Source organism: Lontra canadensis, unplaced genomic scaffold (genome assembly GCF_010015895.1).
Source record: "Lontra canadensis isolate GAN:19392208 unplaced genomic scaffold, GSC_riverotter_1.0 scaffold10, whole genome shotgun sequence".
In the NCBI taxonomy this organism is placed as follows: domain Eukaryota; kingdom Metazoa; phylum Chordata; class Mammalia; order Carnivora; family Mustelidae; genus Lontra; species Lontra canadensis.
This window is the reverse complement of record NW_022631004.1, coordinates 22,112,646-22,127,485: the sequence shown is the minus strand read 5'-3', so window position 1 is coordinate 22,127,485 and position 14,840 is coordinate 22,112,646. Positions and strand designations below refer to the sequence as shown.

Genomic DNA, 14,840 nt, shown 5'->3' with positions numbered 1-14,840 from the left:
GCTCTTTACATATTGGGACTGAAACAATAAGTTCTCTAGATCATCAGTATTTAAACCTTTTTCCTCTTCCAAGATATTAAAGCTTTTCCTTCTGAACATTGCTTTTGCTAAATCACATATATATCCATGCAGTATTTTCATGTTTTTTCAGTTGGAAGTTTATTCTAGTGTAACTTGGTATATGTTTTGTGAAAGGATTAAGAAGAAATATTTTACTAAACTTGCAAGTATTGAGGCTTTTCCTCATATTGTATTTATTGATTTGTAATTTAATTCTTTCATTCTAGTTTTACAAGTTTGATCTTTTGCAATGTAATATGTTTTCATTTCCCACCATATGGTCTATCTTGATGAGTAGTCATTATATAATTTTTTAGACAAATATGTATTCTAGAGCTGTAAGATGTAGAGATGTTTAATTGAGTTTTGCTCATTGTGTTGATGAGGTCTTGTATATAATAATCAATTTTTAACAGTTCTATCAATTACTGAGATAGTTGATAAATTTCCCCACTGTGATTGCATATTTATCTTAAGTTTCTGTTTAGTTTTTTTCATATATATGAAAGTCATTCACATGCATTTAATCTATTTTTTCTAAAAACAGTTTGGTTTAGCTCTTGTAAACTCTGTATTTTCTGTTAACCTGTTCTAATTATTATTTCTTTATAAATACATTTTTATAAATGCCTTGTTTCCTATTGAGTATTATTATTATTTTATAATCAGTTCATTCTCCATTATTGGCTTTTTAAGCTATGTATCTTTATATTATTTTTAATGGTTGCTGAAGGGATTGAAGGAGTAAATTTTGTTTGTACCTTTCATACTTTGCGCTATTTTTATCATATATAATACTTAAACATATATTTTTAACCCTAACATATCTATGTATGCTATTGTTTTTGTGCACATTTGTTTACTTTTATCAGAAAATTTGCATGAGTGTGTGAAAAAGTTTATTAAATCTTTCCCAGATAAAATAGTTTTTAACATTTTGTCACATTTGCCTTATAACTTCTTTATATCATTTATGAATAGATAGTATGTGCCAATTTTTTAAGTGTCTCAAATTCAAAATCATCTTGTTCACTTAGGGAAGAAAAAACATAAATTGGAATGATAATATGCAAAAAGAGGTTTGGCAATATATGCCTAGTGTCATTTTAAAATTATTTAAATCTTTCTTTCAGTGTAGAAATAAATTTTATGAAATTAACCAGGGTTTTCTGCAGAATGCAAGTATTTTAACATTAGCTTTATTTGTCTTAGTTACAAATAAGGAAAATTTAAAGTTAGGCAAAATTAAATAAATTGTAATATGTCAGTTTGATAGAATATTAGACAGCAATCTATGATAATGTGGGTAAATTTCATGATGCAGTATTAAATGCAAGCAAGGTAAAAAACTGTATGTTTTATGCCATTTGCAATGACGTGGATGGAACTGAGGGATATTATGCTAAGTGAAATAAGTCAATCAGGGAAAGACAATTACCATATGTTCTCACTCATATGTGAAATCTAGGAGACAAAACAGAAGATCATGTGGGAAGAGAGAAAAAAATAAAACAAGATGATGTCAGAGAGGGAGACAAAGCATAAGACACTCTTAATCATAGGAAACAAACTGAGGGTTGCTGGAGCTGGAGGTGGGATAGTTGGGTGATGGACATTAAGGAAGGCATGTAATGTAATGAGCACTGGGTTTTATCTAAGAATGATGAATCACTGATCTCTACCTCTGAAACTAATTATACATTGTATGTTAATTGATAGAATTTAAATAAAAAAATCAATCATTCAATCAGTCTTTTGGGAATAGCACTAGAAATGAAGAAGTTAAATAATGAAACCACGTGCCAAATTGCCTTTGGCATAGGTCTGACCAAGATTAGTGTCTTATTTTGAACTGACTGCCCTTTTAGAATCAAGAATGATTTATGTCAAGTCAATCACAATTATCATCATCACCATCACCATCTGAGTACCTGCCATATGCTATGAATTTCATATGGCAGAAGGTTTATGTACCCCCCCGCCAAATTTTTATAACAATTCTCCAAGATAAGTAAATAAAGTTCAATACAAAAAAAGAAAGAAAGAAAGAAAGATAAGATAAGACATTTGGGTAAATAGAAAGCCTGGGTTCAAATTGTGAGTTAGTCCAATGGAACCATGAGTAGTCACTCAATACTTTAGTTTTCTCATCTGGAAAATGGCTTAGTAATAATACTTAATCCCTGGATTGTTGGAAAGAGTGAATTAATTAATAAAAATAAAGCATTAGAAACAGTGCCTGGTATAGAGTACTATCTGTATATATTAATTGACAGTGTATATGAGATAACATGTCTAATTGGCTAATAGGAAAATTTATAAGCAATCGTAACTGGATGTGAAAACTCACTATGAATCTAATGAGGTAAACTTTAATGTTTAAAATATTTAGAATTATTATAATAGTTGAGTGTAATATATTTAGGAACTTTGTTTTGTGAACAAATATACATTAGTTATAGTATGAGTACTATAATAGGATGACCATGTATTCCAATATTCTGGAATAGTCTTAGTTTTTGTGTGTTACTCTGAAGTATATGTTAATGGCCACATACTTTTACTCTAAAAACTATCTTGGGTTAGATACTAAAGTATGTGCTCACCTTAGTAATTACATCTCTTAACCTCCATGTTAGCTTATAAAATGGGAAATGCTAACCGTTACTGCTGAAGTCAAGTAAGGAAAAAAAAAATTAACCACTCTCCAAATGCAAACATTAAATTTCCTACTCATATTTACTTTGCCCAGTCTTTCAGTTTACCTGTAAAATTATATGACTGGAAATAAGATGATCATTAAAAAATCCCAAGAAGTATTACTATGGAGATTATGAAAGAAAAAAAATATATGTATATAGCACTGCAAATTGGATGAAATTTGTGTAGTAGAACTGTAATCAACATAATCATTGATTTTTAAAGCAACTATCATAGGAGCAATTTATTTTTATTTTTAATTTTTTTTTAGATTTTATTTGGGAGAGAGAGAGCATGAGCGGTGGGGAGGGAAGAAGGGTAGAGGGAGAGGGAGATACAGACTTCCTGCTGAGCAGGGACCTTGATGAGGGACTCAATCTCAGGAAGCCAGGATCACAACCTGTGGTAAAGGCAGACGCTTAACCTACTGAGCCACCCACGCCCCCAGAAACAATTTAAATATACAAAAAAATCCAGTTGCCTTGCAACTGATTATAAAACTCCAAACAATAAAAAAGTATGCAATATTTTTTTTTTCCTGTCTGTAACTACTGTATTCCTTTGGGATGACTTTTTAAATACAAAACTGTTATGAATATCTTGAATTGTAATTATGACAAGTCTGTTTGCCCCTCAAGGACACTATGAACATTACATTCATAAACTACTTTGATATCCTTAGAAGAAGAAATACATATAAATAATATGCATTGTTGGGAATAGAAATTATTTACCTTGGGAATCTGACTGCCAGATTGTATAATGCCAGTAAGACAGTTTACATGTGACTGGGAAAAGGGACCTTTGAAATACATGTTGCAATAGTCAAATTATTTATATGTGTGTGTGTGTGTGTGTGTGTGTGTGTGTATGATTTTATTATTTTATCTGACAGAGAGAACAAGAGAGGGAACACAAGCCGGGGGAGCAGCAGAGGGAGAGGGAGAAGCAGGCTTCCTTCCGAGCAGGGAGCTGGATGTGGGGCTTGATCCTAGCACCGTGGGATCATGACCTGAGCCGGAGGCAGACTGAGCCACCCAGGCACCCCTATATATTTTTCTTAAAATGAACTCTTAAAGATCACCCAGAATGAAGTACAATATATTATGTTGCAGGTCTCTTCAACCAAAACCAATCATAAATGTGCAATTGCAAAATGTATCTTTGACTTCTTCAACCTCTAATTTCTCTTCTGTTTTCCTCTATGACAGACACTAATCACCATGTGAGTCACATTAGACTCTCATGATTGCTCCTGTTCAAAATAAATAAATGTGTTAACACAGAGTTTGAACTCTCAAAGCAGATTTTTGTGAATCATGGATCTAACCAATCGCCAAATGTTATTAATAACCCAAAAGATGCCAGAAAGAACACAGCAATGATATTGCATTTCCTTCTAAAAGAGGTTAGAACTATTCCTTCACTCACTTTGAATCTTTGGTTTGGGAAACATATGTGTTGCCATGACATATAAAGTGATATTGTTCTCAAAGGAAGCCATTTCCGTTTTGATTTTTCTCAGTTTTATACTGTGTTAAAAGCTACCCAGAAAGAAGTGGTCTATATGACTATTTTCCATTCTTCAAATCCACTCAACCCATGAACCAAGTGTTCTGTTGTTCTAGTTCTTGTTTTATTATTTTGGTTTTGTTTTTATTTTTTTCAGTAAGAAATGAAGACAGACCAGATTTGTTTTCCCAAAAATCAATTTTAAAGCAAGGACTCTCCATTATTATATTTCTGTAGTAAAAATCATCATTCTGTTTACAAAGAGTTACTTCTTTTTTCTATTACATGCATATTGGACCACTTAATATTGCCTCACATATCAAAACAGAACTAACTAACCAACCTACCCTCCTTCCTTCCTCTCTCTCTCTTTCCCTCCTCCCCTCCTTCCTTCCTTTTCTTCCTTCTTTGAAAATATGGAACACTTCACAAATTTGTATGTCATCCTGCACAGGGGCCATGCTAATCTTTGTATCATTCTAATTTTAGTATATGCGCTACTGAAGTGAGCATGAAAACAGAACTACTTAAAATAAATATTTCCCCATTATTTAAATTGGATAATTTCTATTAATCTGTCTGCAGTTTCACTGACCATTGTGTTATCCTCTCTCATCTTCTATTAAGTCTATCTATTGAATTTTTCATTTCAAGCACTGTATACTCCCTTCTAGAATTTCAACATAATTATTTTTATCCTTACTATATCAATGCTTAGATTCTAAATCTATCCAATTATTTTGATCTCAGTTTCACTTCTGTCATTGATTGTATTTATAACAGCTAATAAAAAGGTTTTATCTGTTAATTTAAATATTGAAGTCATCTCTGGACTTGTTTTTTCATTTTGTTTTATTTTTTTGACTGCCTTTGATCTTGGGCAATGGCTGTCATTTTCCTGTGTCTCCGTGTGTTAAAAAAACTTTAGATTTATTTTGCTCATCAGTGATTATACATTATAAAGACCCTGAATTTTGTTATCTGTCTTTTTAGTGTTTAGTTTCATTCTAGAAAGCAAATAAATTAAGAACTGATCCTTTTTGTGTGGTGATATGTCAGATAACTCTGTTTCAGTGTTGCTCTTAGTTCATGATGAGTGCCCTAATTCCGGGACACAGTCTTTCTTCTAAGCATGGATCTTTTGGAATTTTAAATGAAAGCTCAGAGTATGTCCTTTGTTTCTCTAACTTGTCATATTCAAACTCCAAACTATTTTTCTTTTGTGCTGGAGTCAGCAGAAATATCAGCTCTTTAAACCTTGCTTTCCTTTGGAATTTCCTTTGGAATACCGGTATTCTTAACCAAACCAAGCACTATTCATGGGACAGTCAGTTTTGAGAGCTTTTTTTATCCAGATGTCAGGCACAATCCTCTTCATATTGCAGGACTTTCTTTCTCAATTTATACCTTCTTTGGAGCCTCTGAATTTGTTATTTGGTATATCATATCAATAAGCTAATCTTTCTTCTAGGTTTTCTTCTTTTTTCTAGGTGCTCTACACTATATAGACCAAAGGGGGAAAGGTGATATAAAGTTGGATTTAATCCAATGAATTACTGTCATTCAAAGATTGAATCCTCTCTAGTTTCTTCCTTATGTTGGGTCCTCTCCAATTGTTTTAAATAGCTGTTTTAGCGTATATTTAACCCATAATTAATAATTAAATATTATATCCTTTAGGAGATAATATAAGCTATTAGGACTAAAACACCTTTTTTTTTTTTTACATAGCTTTCCTCAAAGTTCATAGAGCAAAGAAATACAATCGATAAGAATACAGAAAATATGAAGGACAAAATTAGCAAGCCTGACAACAGCAGACATTCAACCAATGTTAAAAGAGTGCACATTGTGTTCAAATGCATGTGAATTATTGATCAAAATTGACTATACACTGCACCATAAATAAAGCCTCAAAAATTTTGAGGAACACTTGTATGTTCTTAAGTGAAAAGTGAAATGAAACTTGAAATTCTCATTCTTTAGGAATCATAATTCCAAATGATTCATTGATCAAAGAACAATCATAGAAATTATAAAATATTTGTAACTGAATAATTATAAATGATAATCAAACCTTGTGGGCTATAAGTAGAGCTGTATTTTAAATGCATATAGTAAAAATAAATAACATTTGATGACTTCATCCTGTATCTGAAAACAGATGGGAAAGTAGAGCTAAATTTCATAAAGTAAAAGGGAAAATAGAGTAATGATGATAGTATCAATTAATAAAATTGAAATTAAATTTACTTGAGATAGGCTTGACAAAGCAGAAAGATTGTTATTTGAAATTGTTAATAAAAATGATAAACCCTTGGCAAGTGGCAGGAAAAGAAAGAACAACTAAAATCTGAAACACGAGTGTCAGACTTTTAGAAAAACACATCATATTGTGACTGACTAAAAAGTTAAAAATCCAAGTAATTCAATATCTAGTAAAGAAATAGAATCTGTACCAAGAATTTTCTCAAAATAAAAATCTAGATCCAGAAGATTTCACTTGTTAATTTAACAAAGCAAACTAAAATACCAAGGGTTACAATATTCTTTACTCATAGAGCGTCATACAATGTTTTTTATGAGTATATGATAACATTACGATAAAACCTGGCAAGGAAGTTATGATAAAGTTGGCTTATTAGTCAGTTTTATCCATAAACATAGATTCAAAAATCCTAAGCAATATTATAGCTAAATAGACACAGTGTTATATAAAAAGGGTAATATATCATGACCATTTAGGATTAATTCTAGGAATGCAAGTTTAGTGTAAACTTTATATATAGAATAATATTTGAACATTAATAAAATAAATGAGCAAAATCATATGATTAATTCAACATTTGCAGGAAAGGCAGAATAAAATTAAATAATTAATTCATTATAAAATCAACTGCCAAATTAGGAATAGAAGAGAACTACCTTAATGAGAGTTTAAACTTACTCCACAACCATGGAAATCTGTTTGGCCATATCTACTAAATACGAACTTAGTAGATGTTATTTACAAGCTCACTAAGTAGGGAAATTTCACTCTTCAATAAATGCCCAATGGAAATGAGTGCAAATAGCCACCAAAAAATACACAAAAGATTGTTGTTAAACATAATTTGAGGAATATTGGAATTTTTTAATTTATTTGACCAAAGATTTGAATTGGGCAGCACCAAACTGGAAGTGGTTAGGAGCACTCCACGCATAAGCAATAAATAGTCTTCTTATAAAGAAGACATAGAAGCAAAACAAGGAGCTTATTTCATTGACTATAGCTGCTTAATAGTTTCTCTTTTTGGGAAAGGCTAGTTGGAGGTTTGTGATTGGTTGTACACAGGTGTTGATATCTTAATCTTGACATAGTTAAATGCTTAGATTTTGGTTTGCTTACTTAGGTTGGTGAGGCATTAGAGGTACCTCAATCTAATGACTTCTTTGTTTAATTACCTTAATAGTATTTAAATTGTTTAAATTTTTAATTATTTTTTAAAAGAAATGTTTATTAATTATTTTTAAAGATTTATTTATTTGACACATAGAGAAAGGAGCACAGGGAGGGATGGAGGGAGAGGGAGAGAGAAATTTTAGCAGCCTCCTCAGTGAGCTTTGAGCCCAGCATGGGGGCTTGATCCCATGACCCTGAAATCCTGACCTGAGCTTCAACTAAGTCAATGCTTAACTGACTGCACCACCCAGGGGCCCCTCAATTTTAATGATTGAACAATATCAGCATATTCATAATCATTCCTACAGCAAACATGAATTTTCATAGAGATGATAGATAAATTATTTTTATGTGATGGCAAACTGCTATAATGCCAATGAAGAAATCAAGATCACAGAATCATGATGAATTTCACAAATTAAATGAGAGGAAAAATCTATACATATATATAAATATGTGATGTATACAGAGTTGGCTTTCTGGGTGTTGCACAGGGTCCACACTTGGCTTAATGTTCTAGTGTCACCATCTTTGAAATTCTTAATGCATTTTAAATATGTGCCCTAGCCATTTCATTTTTCACTAAGTCTCTGAAATTATGCAGCCAATTCTGAGTATATGATTCCATGTACATAAATTAAAAAAAAAAATCGGTCCTTCTAATATATGGATTATAAGTCTGGAGAGTAGTTATCTTGGAAAAAAAAGAATCAGTGATTACTGGGAGAGGTCTCTGGATATAAATAAGTAAATATTCTTTTTCTAGATGTAGTTCCTGATTTTATGAGTAGCCTTCATGATAATTTATTGAACACTTTTATATTGATATGTTATACTTAATTTAAAAATTTTTTACAAAAGATTTACTTGATACTGATGTTTTTATATCATTTTTGGGAGTCTAGTGCCTTAAAATTTTCTTTGTATAATGTCAGTTATGAGGTCCCAACTTTTGTTAACAATAAGTCCATTTAATCTTCTGTCTCTCAGTAGAAAATAGAATCAGTGAATGCCTGATTGAATTTACATTATCTGTATCTTCCACTAAAATATGTTTTTATGGGCTGGTTACTTGTAATTAACTTTGAAAGATAAGTATATTAACTAGTCACATTGGCAAGTTGACATATCTGAGAATTAGCAAAAAGAACAGGAATTTTTATTTTTTTAAGAACAGTAATTTTATGTTTGATTCTTTTGCCTTTATAATATACATATCCTTAATTATGAGAGATTCAAGTCAAACAGTAGTGCTCAAAATTCAGAGGAAACAATAGCATTCTAGTCCATCCAGGCAAAGCAGTTGTGCTTAATGGCCCTAAATACATCTTGTGGTGGGACTTTAAGTGGGGTGCTGATCTTTGTGCCTCTTTGGAAATTAGTGTGTCATTTGGGAAAATCTTAAATGAAAGGCAATTGCCACAAAAATTTTTTATAGATGAGAATTTTCCTATTTAAGCGCTCCACATTATATTGCATACTTTGAACCTATGGTTTTGTGGCATGTTATGGATTTATTTTTCAGAAATTGTTGCATTGGGAAAGAAAACTTTAATGGAGAAATATAAAACTAGATAAAGTTAAATCAAAGAAGAGATACTGATCATTTTAAATTCTTTATCCATAAATCATTATCAGATACATCAAATATTAAGTACTAAAAGAGTTTTTTAAATTCCTATTAAACTTTTAAAAAAAATTCATCCTGCTTCATATATATACAAATATTACCTATGGTGTACAGCCAAATAGATAGAATTATAGCTTATTGTAGCAGAAATTGCAGCAGAAATAGATTTATTATCCTTAATTTGAACAATAAAAAAGTGAATATAACAGAGGAATATATATTAATTTTTTGTTTTAAAATCCCACTTTTGAATATTATAGTGGCCTTTGTTCACAAAAATAGCTAACACAATTACAGTATTAGTTCTAAAGATTTTTCTTAGATTTGAAATTGCAGCCAGTGTTGGCAGAACTTGACAGTCTTTGAAATTCTGCTTTTTTCCTTCACAATCAGCCTATAGTCATAGATTAAAAATATCCATTTTATCTCTGATTGCCATAGCCAGGGCTCTATAGTTAATGTTCTGATTTCCCAGCAGGGACACATTATTGGAAGTTGTGCTTCAGGGTGTCCCTTTTTTTCTTATACATACTACTGGTTGACCCACTTCAGCTCACAGTAAAAAAGCTGCTCCTCAGCTCTCAGCCACATGGCAAAAGCATTACAATATTATGTTTAGGCAATGATGACCATCAGATTTCATAGTCATATGGTTGCCCATCCCAGCACCAGCCTCCCCCATCCTTTGGGCCAAAGGACACAATTAACTTGAAGAGAGTAAAATACAACCTGATTGTTAAACTTCCCCTAGACCCCCCCAAGAAACAAACAAACAAACAAAAAACAGCAAAAAAAAAAAAAAAAAAATCCCCCAAACCTTTTCAAAACAATGAGTGTCATTTATACAGTGCATGCCATAGTGTATGCCATACTAGGGAATTAGCTGTAATTTCAAATAAAAGCCATCTAGTAATAGCACAAGAAGAAGCAAAAGAACAATGACAGCAAGGGAAGCTTTTGGTTAGAGATAAATGAACAAAATCAAGGACAGGTGATTCTTTGGTCAAAGCTAAGAATATGGGGGGGGGTGTGTGTGAGAGAGAGAGTGTGTGTGTGTGCCCGTGTGTGCATGTATGTGTGTGGGTGTGTCTGAGTGAGAAAAAAAGGGAAGGAGGGAGAGAGAGAGTAGTATCCAAACACCCTAAAAAGGCATGTACAGTAAAGTCTAAATTCCGGAAACTATAGTTTGAGAGAGCCAAGAATATCATGCAAAAATGAGATAATTTGCAAATTTGGTTTTCTTGAGGCTTTTAGAGGAGGAATAGAAACATTATTGGCCAGAGAACAAGAGAATAAGGTTGTAGGAAAGAGAATGGCTGCCTTCTGGGTGCTTCCCAAGCAGAAGAATTCTCAAAGACATTTTTAAGAGCATGAGCTTCATGGTTTTTGATTTCTGTTTCACCTGCAATCATGAAAGGCCAATGACATTTTGGAATCTTTGCACATACTTAATTACAAATAATATCTTCTGTTAAATTTTTGTGACAGTCTAAGGAAGAATTAGAAGAAAGAAAATCACTAGATTCAACTAGAAAAAAAAGGTGTATTATTACATGTTTTTGTAATGGGTTCCCTGAGGTATTGATTTCTCTTCTAACTATTCTTTTATTGCCCACTTTTAATCTCCAAGTTGAACTTTTTCTTCTGTCTACTGGAGTGAGATTAAATGAAAGTTGGACAAATTTAATTGTCAATATTGTATTTCTGTGGGTATGAAAGCTGACTGTAGCATCTCTTCTAAAATGAAATAATCATTGTCTCACCATGAGCAGGACATTGTGATAGACACAAGGCAAGAGTATGCAGGAGATTATAAATTTTGAAATTCCTAACTTAGTTGAAAATCAAAAAACCAGTATAGTCTCTACATATACTGCCCCTGAGGCAGCTACTTCATTTTTTTAATGTTTTATTTTATTTTTTAGTTCCAGCTAGTTAACATACGGTATATTATTAGTTTCAGGAGTAGAATTTAGTGATTCATTACTTACATATAACACCCAGTGCTCGTCCCAGATGCCTTCCCTAGTACCCATCATCCATTTAGCCCATCCCCCACCCAAAAAACTCTTTCCATCAACCCCAGTTTGTTCTCTATAGCTTAAGAGTCTCTCATGGTTTGCTTCCCTCTCTTTTTTTTCCTTCCCCTATGTTCATCTGTTTTGTTTCTTAAATTCCACATATGAATGAAATCATATGATATTTGTCTCTCTCTGACTTGCTTTGCTTAGCATAAAAATCTCTAGCTCCATCCACATTGTTGTAAATGGCAAGATTCCATTCTTTTTTTGTGGCTGAGTAATATTCCATCGTGTGTGTGTGTGTGTGTGTGTGTGTGTACATACCACTTCTTTTTATCCAATCATCAGTCAGTGGACATTTGGGATCTTTCTATAATTTGGCTACTGTTTTTTTTTTTTTAAGATTTTATTTATTTATTTGACAGAGAGATAGATCCAGAGAACACAAGCGGAGTGAATGGCAGAGGGAGAGGGAGAAACAGGCTCCCCACCGAGCAGGGAGCCCAATGCAGGGCTCAATCCCAGGACTCTGGGATCACAACCTGAGCTGAAGGCAGACACTTAACAGACTGAGCCACCTAGTTACCCCAATATAATTTGGCTACTATAAGTATCTAAGTACACATCTTCCTTCAAATCAGTATTTTTGTTTCTTTTGGGTAAACACATAGTAGTTCAATTGTTGGGTCATAGGATAGTTCTATATTTAACTTTTTGTGGAACCTTCTCCATACTATTTGCCAGAGTATCTGCACCAGTTTGCATTCCCACTAACAGTTTGAGAGTGTTCCCCTTTCTCCACATTGTCACCAATGTCTTCTGTTTCCTGTGTTGTAAATATTAGTGATTCTGACAGGTGTGAGGTGGTATCTTAATGTAGTTCTTTTTTTTTTTTAAAGATTTTATTTAACTATTTGACAGAGAGAGAGTGTGTACAAGAAGGCCTAGTGGTAGGCAGAGAGAAAAAGGAGAAACAGGCTCCCTGCAGAGCAGAGAACCTGACATAAGGCTTGATCCAGGACCCTGGGATCATGACCTCAGCCAAGGGCAGATACTTAGCCATCTGAGCCACCCAGATGCACCTCAGTATAGTTTTGATTTGAATTTCCTTGATGGTGAGTGATGTTGAACAGGTTTTCATCTGTCTGTTAGCCCTCTGGATGTCTTTTTTGGAAAAATGTCTGTTCATATCTTTTCCCATTTTTTAAACTGGATTATTTGTTTTTTGGGTGTTGCATTTGATAAATTCTTTATAGATTTTGGATACTAACCCTTTATCAGATATGTCACTTGAAAATATCTTCTCCCATTCTGTAGGTTGCCCCTTAGTTTTGTTGGTTGTTTCCCTGACTGTGCGGAGGATTTTTATCTTGATGAAGTTGCAGTAGTTTATTTTTGCTTTTGTTTCCCTTGTCTCAGGAGACATGTCTAGTAAGTTGCTATGGCTGAGGTCAAAGAGGTTGCTGCTTTTATTCTGCTGTAGGATTTTGATGGTGTCCTGTCTCACATTAGGTCTCTTTTCAACTTTGAATTTATTTTTGTGTATGGTATAAGAAAGTGGTTCAGTTTTCATTCTTCTATATGTTGCTGTCCAGCTTTCCCAACACCATTTGTTGAAGAGACTGTCTTTTTTCCATTGTTGAAGAGACTGATATTATTTTGTGCTTTGTCATAGTTGACATATAGTTATGTGTCCATTTCTGTGTTTTCTATTCTGTTTCATTGATCTGTGTGTCTGCTTTTATGCCGATACCATACTGTCTTGATGACTAGAACTTTGTAATTTACTTTGAGTCCAGAATTGTGAAGCCTCCAGCTTTGCTTTTGTTTTTCAAGATTGCTTTAGCTATTTGGGGTCTTTTGTGGTTCCATACCAATTTTAGGATTGTTCTAGCCCTGTGAAAAATGCTGGTGGTATTTTGATAGGGATTGCATTAAATGTGTAGATTACTTTGGATAGTATAGACATTTTTATAATATTTTTTCTTCCAACCCATGAGCATGGATGTTTTTCCATTTCTTTGTGTCATCTTCAATTTTTCTTTTCATCAGTGTTCTTTAGTTTTCAGAGTACAGATCTTTCATCTCTTTGGTTAGGTTTATTTGTAAATATTTTTTGTTTTTGTTTTTGGTACAGTTGTAAATGGGATTGATTTCATTTTCTGCCACTTCATTATTGGTATGCAAAAATGCAGATTTCTGTACATTGATTTTGTACTCTGCAACTTCATGTATCAATTCTAGCAATTTTGGGGTGGAGTCTTTTGGATTTTCTATATAGGGTATCGTGTCTTTTATAAATAGTGAAAATTTGACTTCTTCCTTGCTGATTCGGATGCCTTTTATTCCTTATTGTTGTCTGATTGCTGAATGTAGGACTTAAAGTATTGTACTGTCTTAAATAACAATGGTGAGAGCAGACATCCCAGTCTTCTTCCTGACCTTGGTGGAAAAGCTCTCAGTTTTTCCCCATTGATATTAGCTGTGGGTCTTTCGAATATCCTTTATGATGTTGAGGTATGTTCCTTCTATCCCTATTTTGTTGAGGGTTTTTATCAAGAACGGATGCTCTATTTTGTCAATGGTTTTTCTACATCAATTGAGAGGATCATATGGTTCTTATCCTTTCTTTATTAATGTGGCATATCACATTGACTGATTTGTGAATATTGAACCACCCTCACAACCCAGGAATAAATCCCACTTGACTGTGGTGAACAATTCTTTTAATATACTATTGGATTTGATGAAGCAGCTGCATTCCTGTTGTTCAGGTAAATCTTTACTATATAAATATGTCTTTGGCATATTAATTCTTATAGAAAAGTAATATATCCTGCTTACATATTACCCATTCAGATGAATGATAAAAAATATTCTTTAATTTCAGCCTGATATGGTTTAAATAAGCATCTTTGTTAAATCCAAGTTGAAATTTTCTTAAAGTTCTCATTGATGTTCTGCCACTCCTCCCAGATTGTCCCCTTTGTCTGTCTTTTGAGCCACAGGGAAGCTGAAAGAAAATTCATTAGGATTTTTTAAATTCTTGTGTTCTATATGAATAGCCTATCTTACCCATATGGAAAATTATTTTCAGAACAAAAGTAACTTATTTCTTACCCACTGAAGTTGAAAAATATTACTTTGGTGGTTTGCAGAAACCACAGAAATACCAGCAGTATGAAGTATTAAAATAATTACAGTTATTTTAGAAGTTATGAGTTTTTTATTGATTATAATAATGGATTGAGGTGAGGGCATTTTCTTTGTACCCTAAGAGGCTTCAACATATAATGAGGTATAATATTAAGAAATAGTCATTTAAGGAAACAGTTTCTCACTGTAGAAAATAAGGCTCTGTTATTAAAATTATGTAAGATACTGAAAGAGTCTCTTTTCCAGTAATATGATTGTTAATCAATTTCTGGTAAGAGGATAGATTAATATTAGTTGTTCCCATTTTTTCTCACTTGTT

The 14,840-nt window shown here is 32.8% G+C and overlaps 2 pseudogenes; both read right to left on the bottom strand.

The window, feature by feature from the left end:
* The window catches only part of LOC116866519, a 157,098-nt pseudogene that overhangs the window by 62,839 nt on the left and 79,419 nt on the right, over positions 1–14,840 (bottom strand).
* On the bottom strand, positions 4,683–4,783 carry LOC116866771 (annotated as a pseudogene).